Below are 12,811 nucleotides of genomic sequence, written 5' to 3' on the forward strand. Positions count from 1 at the left end.
AATTCTGTTATGTGCTCTTTGATTCTTAGGTTTTTGTTAGCTAAACCCTAGGAAGCCGTGACCTTGATGAGGTGGCACATGCTTTCTGGTCTCATCAGCTTTTATTTCATTTGTCACACAGGAGAAAATTAATTGTTTTGAGTTGGTTTCCTCCAAATCATGGAATGTTTGCCTCATTTTCTTTGGTTTGAAGATCATTTTCAAAATCTGGAGTTAATCACAGTACAGCATAAGCCACAATCTCTTCCTCATTAACTTTTTTTCTGGCGTGGTTGCTAGATCACCTCTGGTCAGTTCCATGAAATTCAACAAAAATCTCTAACTTTATAACCAAGGAAAATAGTCTCAGCTTCTCAGTATTTCAAGGAGGAATAGGGAACAGAATTTAATTCCGTATTCACCCAAAGGCCTGGCAGTACTAAGGGAAAGATCACTAGCTATCTTATTTCAGTTATTTTATATTCACCCCAACTTTGTTTTTTCTTTTTCTGGTGGGGGAGGGGGCTCACCGAGTAACAGAATTGTCATATTCCCTTTAAAAATATACATGTTAATAATATATACATCAGAAACGCATCCATGTGACTAGCACCCAAAACAAGCACCCCAAAGATAGCACCCAGAGGCCCCCTTCTGCATTCTAGTCATCATCCTTCCACAAAAGTAACTCATCTTATTTTATAGTACATTCATTGGCCGGGCGCGGTGGCTCAAGCCTGTAATCCCAGCACTTTGGGAGGCCGAGACGGGCGGATCACGAGGTCAGGAGATCGAGACCATCCTGGTTAACACGGTGAAACCCCGTCTCTACTAAAAAATACAAAAAATTAGCCGGGCGCGGTGGTGGGCGCCTGTAGTCCCAGCTACTCGGGAGGCTGAGGCAGGAGAATGGCGTGAACCCGGGAGGCGGAGCTTGCAGTGAGCTGAGATCCGGCCACTGCACTCCAGCCCGGGCGACAAAGCGAGACTCTGTCTCAAAAAAAAAAAACAAAAAAAAACAAACAAAAAAAGTACATTCATTAATTGTGCCCATTTTAAAGCTTTATATAAATTGAATCATACAATATATAGTCTTCTGCCTGGCTTATTTCATTCGTATTTTTTGCACGTAGCTAAGTTTGTTCATATTCCTCGCTTTATAATTCATGTTGTTAGACTGCAATTTTGTGGTCCATTTTACTGTTGATGGCCCTTTGGCTATTGTACATAGTGCTGCTGCAGACGTTCTTGTACGTGTCTGTTGGTGAATATGTGTACACATTTCTGCTGAATATATACCTAGGAGTAGAACTGCTGGATTATAGGGTAAGCATATGTACAGCTTGAGTCGATTGTCAAACTGACTTCTAAAGGAGCTATACCAGTTTACACTCCCACCAGCAGTGCATGAGGGTTGCAGTTGCTCTACATGCTTGCTGTAGGTGGTATTGTCAGTCTTTTAAAGATTCTTTTTATGGATCTTAGCCTTAATTTTCATTTCCTTATGACTAATGAGCTCAATTACCTTTTCAATATTGGCCATTTGGATATCACCATTTGCAAAGTGCCTGTTGAAGTATTTTGCCAATTTTTCTGTCTAGTTTTTTTTTTAATTTGCAATTGTATATATATTTTGAATATGAGCTCTTTATGTATGTGACATGTATTTTCTCATGGTGTGTGGTTACCTTTTTCTTCTTCTACCAGTGTCTTTTGATTAACAGAAACTCTGTTGTAGTGTATGTAGTCAAGTTTATCAATTCTTTCCTTTATAGTGAGTACTTTTTCTTTTCTGTTTATGAAATATTTGCTTACCCAATATTATGAAGATATTTGTCTATGTTTTCTTCTAGAATCTCTATTGTTTTACCCATCGCATTTAGATTTTCAGTCCACCTGAAAGCATCCGGCTTACACCTGAAAGATTTAATTATAACTTGACCACCTTGAGCCAACTCTAGCCCTAAACCTAATTGTTTTTTTTAAAGTTTTTTTAACGATGTAGGGGGTCAAGATTCATTTTTTCCCCATATAGACATCTAGTGGACCCAACACCTTTTATTGAAAAGGCCTGCCTTTTCACTGCATTGTTTCTAAATTTTCTTTTCTATTACATTGTTTATTTGTATCAACATTACACTATGTTCATTATTACAGCTTTGAAATATGTTGGCATAGTCCTTGAAAAGTGAAATTCGTAATTCTTAGTGACAGGTCCTAAGCTCTGGGTGCTAGGCAGGGGAAAAATGCATTAAAACTAATAAATTTACTTTTTCAGGTATAGGAAGTAATGATAGTTCATCAGAGTTTTAAAAATATGAACATAAAGCCCTTTCCTTTTGCCACAGGGATTTGAGCATGGGAGTTCCTAATGGAATTGTATGGGGAAAATATGAGATGTTTCCTTGAAGTAAATTAACAGTTTCTAATTTTATGCGATATTTTGGATTTCCATTGACTCAGTGGTTTCTAGCCATATTACTAGTCATCTTCATTTAAAGTTTTCCATAAAGTCTTCCTAAAATTACTGTCTTATATAAATGCTTGTGAATGTTTTCTCTTGTTTTTAGGTGAGGCTGCCTGTTTCCCTCTTCTTTCAGTATTGGGTAACGAGAGACCTCTGAGGGTTTTTCTAATTCTTTAAATATTATAGTCAGTTATCTTGTGCAATGATAATGTATAGATGAGGCCAGACGGTTCCAGAAGTGGAGTTCGTATCTTTGTTTGGCTTTTTTAATACTCCCACCCTTTTTTTTAAAGAGATTTTTCTAACTCATTTCCCAGTAATCCATCTCTTGTGTGCAATTCTGAGCTAGTTAAATTCAGAATTGCCTTTTTAAAAATAATCTCTGCCAGCTCAGCTTTCCTGAAATTGGGATTTTAATTGACAGAGAGGAGCAGTACCAAAAAGGCAGAGTAACTGTTGTTAGTAGCAGTAAAGACATATGCATCATTTATTTTTTCATGAGAAGCAAATTATAGTCAAAGGAAAACATATTTAACTTAGTCGTTTTATGTGTACCAATAAGAATCAATTGCTTGAGAAAGTCAAATAGGAAATGAATAAGTTTTGTATCTGTCTAAATTCATATACTGAAAGCAAGTGGAAGGTTGTTGAGGCATTGCATAGCAGAAAACAAACATTTTCCTCCATCCTTCAGAAACCTGAAAGTAGTCTTTTAGCTGCAGTATACTACAAATTCACCCTCTTTCTTTATTCAGCAATGTAACTGATATGGTAATATTTCCATTCTGTTGTCTCTTAAATCCTAACTTCTAGAATGGAATAATGCTGTATTTAAGCAGAGCAGCCATCAGGACTAATTATCCGTGATATCATCTCCAAAATGACCTGAAATGCATTTCTTGAAGTTTGAAAACAGCAGCTTTTAGAATAGAAGCTCTTAAGGTACTCAATCCCCAGGCCCTGAATCGGTACCGGTCTATGACCTGTTAGGAACCCAGCCACACAGCAAGAAGTGAGGAGCACCAGCATTACTGCCTGAGCTCCGCCTCCTCTCAGATCAGCTGCAGCATTCGATTCTCACAGAAGGGCGAATCCCATTGTGAGCTGTGCATGCTAGGGATGTAGGTTGCACATTCCTTGTGAGAATCTATTGCCTGATGATCTGAGGTAAAACAGTTTCATCTCTAAGAAATGCCCCCCCTCCAAGTGTCCATGGAAAAATTGTCTTCCACGAAACTGGACCTTAGTGCCAAAAAGGTTGGGGACAGCTGCTCTTAGAGGTTAGGATTGTATCCTACTAGATTGGACTCAACACTGTCAAATAAACGACCTAATACTTTCTGATAGGGAGAAATCAAATAAGTTTCTATTCAGATGGCCATACCATTTACAGAGAAGGGGAGAAAACTTACTCTTACCTTGAGCATTATTTTGTAGCATGTAGATGACTATAAACAAAAATAGGAAGATATTTATAGATATCTACGTGTTTTTGTTGGAAAATACCTTCACTTTACCGTGGCTTTGAATTTAAACGGGGCAGAAATGTTTGTGTCTCAGTATTAATATGAATGAATGAGTGTGAAGATCCAGGAAACGGCAGTAGTTGGAATCTAGTCTCTCTGCTCATCTTGGAGACTATTTGGTAACTCTTAACTTCCTAGCACAAATCGGACTTGGCTCTCAAAAAGAAATGGGAACTGGTAGCATTAAATGGAAAGTACTTGGGAGCTGTTACGGAAACACTACTAAAAGGGAAGGAAATTCACCCACCAATTTGTTCTTTCCACTAGAAAAAAAAGCCCCACAGAAGAAGATGCCCTGTGTTGTGTCTTGAACTGTCCTCAAACCACACCAGGCACATAGGCAAATTTTGTTTGAAAAAGTCTATTTCAGAAGTGTGATTTGATAATGTAGATGCAGACACACTATTCATATCCTTGTCATCTCTGAAGAGCACATGTGGCTAATCAGGGAGATTGGTATGGTTCTTCTCTACTCTCCTGGACTGCAGTAAGTCAGCATTGGTCACATGGTTGCCATTTGCCTCCCAAAACAAACCCATCTTTGTACCATCTTTGGGGCAACACTGGGATTTTATTATATTTTCTGCTGAGACGTACATTCTAGTAATAGGAACTGCTTTGTATTGAGTGTAGAAATTTACATTCTTACATCATGCCATTAAGTCTTACTTTGGTTGAGCAAGTCAGTCACTTTCCAATAACTGCATCACTATTTGTTCTTCCCATGGATCTAATAAAATGCATTTAGACTGAAATTAGATCCCTGAAATGAGCAATTTTGCTCTTAGAGTTCACCTCAACCAGTCTTGCCAAATCTGTGTCATTAGCCAGAAATGCCAGTTGATGGTCTTGGCAGAAACCCTACACTGCTGTTCAAATGAAAGTACATTAATGTCTCGAAGGTAGCCATCTTGATTTAGAATATGGATGCTGAGGATTGTGATAGTGAAGGAAAGCACTTTGTTCTAAAAAGAATATGTTCCCTGTATACATTGGGTTTCAAGAATATCAATAAATATTAAAAACAAAATATTAAGAAATTATGTCATCCAGTTAGATGTTTCCCAACATTTTCTACTACGAAGACCATTTTTTAATGTCTTCACAAACACCTGCATAATGGTAGTCATGCTTTTAGCATCTTTTGATTGGGCCAAATATGTAATTTGTGTAAGTTCGAGACAAGTAAATTTGCATTTTCTTAATTATAGCACACTTAATTATGTTTGGAAAATGTCATTACATGTGTTTACAGGTCTTATTTAATATAGTCAACAAACAATACTTGGTTCATGTGAACTTACAGATCCTTTACCAACACTCCAAAGGCTGGAAGTTGCTGAACTGTAACCACCAATCCCTTCACTTTGCAGAGAAGAAAAATCAGGGTCCAGGCCAGGCGCAGTGGCTCACGCCTGTAATCTCAGCACTTTGGGAGGTGGTGGATCACAAAGTCAGGAGATCGAGACCATCCTGGCTAACACGGTGAAACCCTGTCTCTACTAAAAATACAAAAAATTAGCCGGGCACGGTGGCAGGTGCCTATAGTCCCAGCTTCTCAGGAGGCTGAGGCAGGAGAATGGCGTGAACCCGGGAGGCGGAGCTTGCAGTGAGCGGAGATCGCGCCACTGTACTCCTGCCTGGGCGAAAGAGCAAAACTCTGTCTCGAATAAAACAAATAAAATAAAAATCAGGGTCCAGAAAGATGCAGTGATTGGTCCAAGGTTTTGTGGTTACTGGAAGAACTAGACTACAATTCATGTCTTCCGGGTTTCCACTCCTACAGGCTCCCCAAGGAGGATTAGGAAAAGATGCCCAAACACTTGTTTCAATTAGGAAATTATAGGTGATGGATATCAATGGAAGATGCTGACTTTTCTTTAAGTACAGGAAAAATGGGACCCCAATGTGGAAGCCAAAACTGGCAGTGCCTGGCACATATTGTTCAATAAATAGAGCAGACAGAAGCATAACTTCTTTCCCGTATCTAACCTTCTACTATCCTAATCATTCTGGTTTTTTTTAAACATGAAGCTCTCGTTGTCCTTGTTCACTCAAGTTGTCCAATTGAATGTTCAAGCCTGCTTTTCCCAAAGATAATTATTTATGGTAATTCAATTCCCACTCCCCTCTACCCTCCCCACCCCTATAGCTTTCTGTAATACCTGTTTAAGGGGCTGATCTTCGGTTCCTGTGGACCATCCGTCTGGCAGGAAGTGGGCACAAGTAGATGTTCTCTTTACCAGTCTGTCCTAAGTAAAGTAATATTGATAGTAACAACTACATAAATTTTTCCTTGGTCTTTTTTTTCCCTTGTATAACAGGAGTTATCTCTAAGCTAATTAAGATGGTACATATTCCAAAACAAAATTGTATCTATATCATAAGTGTAAACTAACCTGCAGTACAAACACCCATTTCACAAACACATTTGCATCTTCCCCACCTCCATGAAATTATTACTTGAGTCCCATAGAACTCACTTTTGTGGCAGAGCCAACGTAAATGTCTGAGGAAAAATGAAACCTGTTGCATGTGTTAAAAGAAGAACTTCAGACAAATTTAACAGAGTTTATTTGAGCAAAGAATGATTGATGAATAGGGCAGAACTCAGAACCAGAAGAGGTTCGGAGAGCTACACCCAGGAGTGCGAGCAGTGAGATTTTATAGGCTGGATACAGAAGCAAAGTAGAGGAATCACCTGATTGACTACAGCTAGGCGTCTGCCTTATCTGGGCATGGTTTGATGAGCTGACCGCCTGTGATTGGCTGAAACAGCTGTTTGTTATACTCCTAAGAGAGGTTGCAGTTTGTTGGGTAGGATGTCCAAGTATGGACACAACTTCAGGCTAATGGCCTCATGCTTATTTAAACACCTGAAGAGTAGGTGTGTTAGGCCAACTGCATTTCAGATGGCTCCTTCCTGGAGTCAGCACTCTTTCAGACAAGTCAAAGTGATACTCCTGATTTTTCCCAAAGGAAAGGTGAAAGAACAGAGACCTCTGGCTGCCTAAAGAGACATTGGGCATTTAGATACTTCTGCTCTTAGTTTCCTAATGGTTATTTTTAAGTTGATAGTGTTCATGTATAAAGAAATAAATTTTAAGTCTGTATGAGAATGAGGTCCTTACATTTGTTTCTAGAAAAATTGTGGCTGCTTGCAACCCATATCATTTACTTCATAGGAAGGTTAAGTGAAATTGATTATCATGAGGCTAACGTGAGCCAATATTAGCTACTTCTGATAGGCAAAATCGTGGTGGGATTTTGCACAGATGTATGCTGCTGAGACTCGAGAACCCTAACATCTTTAATTTTGGAGGGAGAACATTTTAGAGTAGATTGGTAGTTCCGTCTAGAGCTGGCTTCATTAGATCTTAATCCTGGTTTATAAACACACACACACACACACCCCAGAGCTTTTGTAGCACGCACTTCTGTAAAAGCTTATTTTTCAATAACAATTCTTAATGCTCACTTTGCCCCGTTCTTCTCGGTGGTCTCAACCTCTTTAATCTCTCTTCTCTCTCCACCCCCAAACCTTCTCAGGACAGATGCAAAGCAGGAACTCAAATGATTGGCCTTGGTATTTGGCCCGGAAGCAGTCAGACATGTGAGGTGAGTTGCTCACAATTTTCTCATGAAAAATTAGTAATTCAAAATTAAATTGATAAAAATTAAAATGACACACAGCAAAATGTATCACAGATGAAAATTTGATTGAAGAATGACCATATGAAAACTCCAACTATACCTTCCACCTTGTCTTCCGAAGCAACTCTGGAGTTCTGCTTTCTTCCACGTGACAGCAGCATCGTTTCCTCCCACAAGAAGCATCAGCTTAATACCTTCCAATTCTCTGCTCTTTTATGGTATGAATCCTGGCCCCAGCTGGCCTGCATGCAAGGAAACTGGTGTCCCTTCTAAAATGCAGCCTCCAGAACTAAACAATGCTCATCAGGGTGACAACCTGAAGTTCCTCACTTCTGAAAGAGCCGATATGTTTGAAGCCATTTCCAGTTAAAGAAAAACAAAAACACAAGCTATTGCAGGGAAGTAAAATGATAAGCAATAAAATCTACAAAAATGATACACTTTCAGAACATGCCTAAGAAAGGCATGTCTGTATTATGGCACTGGGGATAGATTTGGTTGCTGAGAAATGTATTCTGTATAACACGTGGTTTGTTCGTTCTTTAAGGAGGCTATTACTTTCTCTGTTGCTTTCCTCTTGTTTTCTAGACTCTCTGATAAAATTATGTTACAGAGGAAAATTAGAATAATATGATCAGATATGTTTTTTACAAACAAAAATGGCCACAAGTTGAAAATATTTTTTCAGCGACTGGAGTTTCAACTAGGAGAGCAGTGGTGTGAGCATCTTAAGCTTGTCCTTCAGCACTTGGGGTAAATGACAGCTGGTAGAGGTGAGGTAGACTGGCAAACTGCTGTCTGAGCCCCAGATGGCTTTGAACCTACACAGCTGGTGCTTTGGACCATAAAGAGAAATAATTGCATCTGCAGAGTTTTACATGTGTTTCATTTAAGATTTGTAAGAACAATTTACTGTTCCCTTTTAAACTCTTGGGGTTCAGCTGCCTACTATATAGAGTCTTTCTCCTTCTATTCTGGCATTTTTTCAACATGGGAAGCCTTATTTGCATTTAAATGTTATATCCGGGTGGGGGTGGGGGGGACCTTTCTTGACTTAGCAGTACTGTTTCTAAGATTTCCATGTGCTTATGACTGACGGGTGGATATTTAAAACAATCAAATATATTTTATTCTGTAAAACTATATTATAGTCTCTTGAGGCTAACGTGTTACTTAAAATAAAAAGTGTCGGCCAGGCGCGGTGGCTCAAGCCTGTAATCCCAGCACTTTGGGAGGCCAATACGGGTGGATCACGAGGTCAGGAGATCGAGACCATCCTGGCTAACACGGTGAAACCCCGTCTCTACTAAGAAATACAAAAAAAAAAAACTAGCCGGGCGAGGTGGCGGGCGCCTGTAGTCCCAGCTACTTGGGAGGCTGAGGCCGGAGAATGGCGTGAACCTGGGAGGCGGAGCTTGCAGTGAGCTGAGATCCGGCCACTGCACTCCAGCCTGGGCTACAGAGTGAGACTCCGTCTCAAAAATAAATAAATAAAAATAAATAAATAAATAAATAAATAAATAAATAAAAATAAAAAATAAAAAAATTAAAAAAATAAAAAGTGTCCAAAATCCTTAGCTCCAAACATGGTGTGTGTGTGTGCATGCCTGTGTGCATATGCACATGGGTATATATTTACAAAGAAGGAAAACAGAAAATCGCGCTATGTGCTGGTTTCCTTGAACTTTAACTTCACTTGCAAACAGGCAGATCTCATCTGTGATGTGTCTAATCAGGAAGTACTAAAGTTATTTTTGTAACTCTTTTGCAACATAAGGTTGTGTCTTTCTGCCTTCCTTAAAAATATGTCCTGTCCCTCAAATACCATGACACTTGGGTTAAAATTTGAAAAAAGCAAAACACAATTCCATGATGCCAATTTGGACTGTATCCACCCTACTCATCCAAAGTCCCAGATGTCAGGCCCCGAGAGGTCACTGTTAATTCCTTCCCCACTACTGGAAAAATTTAACTTCCTTTCATGCCGTGGGGAAAATTCTCCATTTCTCTTCTGCGGCATGGACTAGCATTAGCCTTGTGGCTGTAGACCATTATGACAGATTCATGGTGAAGTAGGGTGAGAGAGATAGCAGAACTGATGATGATATCATGGAGAGAGGGACACGCCCAAGCTGTGTGAAAGAGCAGCAGGCAAGGCAGAACTAAACTCTTGGGGTTCAGCTGCCTACTATATAGAGTCTTACTCCTTCTATTCTGGCACTTTTTCAACATGGGGATTTAAAGGACTGGAGACTACAAGTGGGAGGAAATATTCTGCAATGGCAAAAGTGTTATTCAAATTGGATGCCTTAACATACTATCTAATTAATAAAGTGTTCAATTACATCCTTAAATTTATCCTTCCCATTAGTCTGCTAGAACAATTATGAAAAATGATTATTTTATTATTAAATGTAAAGTTACTTATCTAAATCATACAATTAACTTTTCAGAAAGATTCAACATAGGAACTTTTCTTTTCCTTCCAACTTTTATTTTAGGTTCTGAGGGCAAATGTGCAGGTTTGTTACATGAGTATTGTGTCACAGAGTTTTGGTGTACAGATTTTTTTGTCACCCAGGTAATGAGCATAGTACTGTTACCAGTGGAGTGTGTCCAGGTTCTTAGTGTCTTGAACAAAGAATTGGACAAAACGCACAAAGCAAGGAAAGAATGAAGCAACAAAAAGAGAGATTTATTGAAAATGAGAGGACGCTCCACAGGGTAGGAGTGGGCCCGAGCACAGGGGCTCAAGCGCACTGTTACAGAATTTTCTGTGGTTTAAATACCCTCTAGAGGTTTCCACTGGTTACTCGGTGTATGCTCTATGTAAATGAAGAGGATGAAGTAAAGTTACAAAGTCATTTACTGTTGTATGCCCTATGTAAATGGAGAGGATACTTTCTGTTATAGCTGAAGTGTTTCCATTTGATTTAGTTCTAGGAAGACCTTATGTTCCTTGTCTCCAAATCCTATTATCCTGCCTCAGTACCTGATAGGTAGTTTTTCAGTCCTCCTCTTCTTCCCACTTTCCCACCTCAAGTACGCCCCGGTGTCTATTGTTCCCATCTTTAGGTCCATGTGTACTCAATATTTAGCTCCTACTTAAAAGTGAGAACATATGGTATTTGGTTTTCAGTTTCTGCATTAGTTCTCTTAGGATAATGGCCTCCAGCTCAGTCCATGTTGCTGCAAAGGACATGATTTTGGGTTTTGTTTTGCTTTTTTTTAAAATCAGCATGGGAACTTTCTAAATCATGAAACAGCCTGTATATTTGGATGAAGTTGTGTGCTGTCTCCCCACACCCCGCCCCCATTCCATTCCCACTGACCCCCTCTGGACAGCATTGCTGCATGCCCGGGGAGGACATGTCCTCTCTACTTCCTTTCTCCCCATCCCTCCTAGGGGTGTTGTATGCGGCTGTGCTCCACACTCCATCTCTGCTTTTAGCTCGGTTCACTGCCTGTCTGGAGAGTTCATTCTCTTCTGCATGCACACATTCTTATGATCTCCTTCCTTCTTGCTCCTTAGCCTGTCGGTTTCCTCGAAAGAATGATATTTCTTCCTCAATTTCATTAAAATCTTTGAACCAAAAATATGCGCCAATCATGGTGAAGTAACTCTCTTTTTGAGCACTTAGTTAACTTTAAATCAAGTTTACGTTCATTCATGTGATTCTTCTTTGAGTTTCTCTCTCCCCTACAAGAAGGTAACTCCATGAAGGTGGAGACATCTTCAGTTTTGCTCAGCTTCTTTTTTGCTATTTCCCAGCTTCTTTATAGTGGCAGGCACATGGCAGACGCTCAATAAATATTTGCTGAATTAATGAATGAATGCAATAAATATTAAAAGTAATGGCAAAAACCACAATTACTTTTGCACCAACCTAATATTTATTGAACTCCTCTCTATGTAAGATACTGTTCTGAGTGCCGGGGACATATGGCAAATAAAATTGACAAGTCCCTGGGCTGCTCCTGAAGCTTACATTCTAATCGATGAATAGATCAAATTATCCTCCTCTAAATAAAAGAAAAAGCATTTTAACTGAAAATAAACATAATAAAACCAGTATGATCAACCTCTAAAATACTTGAAAATACATATAAAATTCTATCTCCTCAAATTTTTCTAGTTAAAGCTTCTCCCAGCCAGGCGCAGTGGCTCACACCTGTAATCCCAGCACTTTGGGAGGCTAAGATGGACGGGGTCACCTGAGGTCAGGAGTTCAAGACCAGCCTGACCAACATGATGAAACCCCATCTCTACTAAAAATACAGAATTAGTTGGATGTGGTGGCACACACCTGTAATCCCAGCAACTCAAGAGGCCAAGGCAGGAGACTCGCTTGAACCTGGGAGGCAGAGGTTGCAGTGAGCCGAGATTGCACCATTACACTCTAGCCTGGGCAACGAGAGCAAAACTCCGTCTCAAAAAAAAAAAAAAAAAAAAAAAAAAAAAGCCTCTCCCTAAGCTTTCAATTGGAAATATTTCTTATTTTACTTCATTATTTTTCTCTTTCAATTACTAATATTATTATTTTCAACTACATGTCATTGCAAACATAAGATGTTTCAGCCACAGTATGTGGATAAATTTGAGATGAGCAAGGGAACCCAACCATCTTTTAGAACAGCTTTTATGGCAAAAGATATTCATGGTCTCTAACAATGCACTAAGTTAACTTTTGAAATATAGTCTATCTAAGGTGAGAGGGAATTTCAGCACAGGCAAAACACCGTGAACTGTTGAAAGAGGAACCACGGAGTGTTAATAACTTGGCTCCTAAAAAATAAAAGATGTAAATACTTCATCTACTCATTTCGCCCAACATCATTATCAAGAGAGAGAACTCAATCATGGTCCTGCAATGTGTTAGTGCTATCTCCTTCCCAGCTGAGGGCCCATCGCACACACTTCTCCCATTTCAAAGGGAATAAAACAAACAAAATAGCTGTCACCTCTATTGATGTGGGAAGACTATTTGCCAACTAGGAAAGGTAGGCAAAACTTTTCAGCAAATCACATGAATTCTTGTGAGGTATTAAAGTTAAAAGGCATATTGTGAGAACTTCCTTCCAATATAAATACTATTTTGCTTTTTTTTTTTTTTTTTTTTTTTTTAAGCCAGAGTTTCGCTTTTGTTGCCCAGGCTGGAGTGCAATGGCGTGATCTCTGATCTCA

The sequence above is a fragment of the Macaca fascicularis genome, chromosome 12 (assembly GCF_037993035.2).
Source record: "Macaca fascicularis isolate 582-1 chromosome 12, T2T-MFA8v1.1".
NCBI classification, from domain to species: domain Eukaryota; kingdom Metazoa; phylum Chordata; class Mammalia; order Primates; family Cercopithecidae; genus Macaca; species Macaca fascicularis.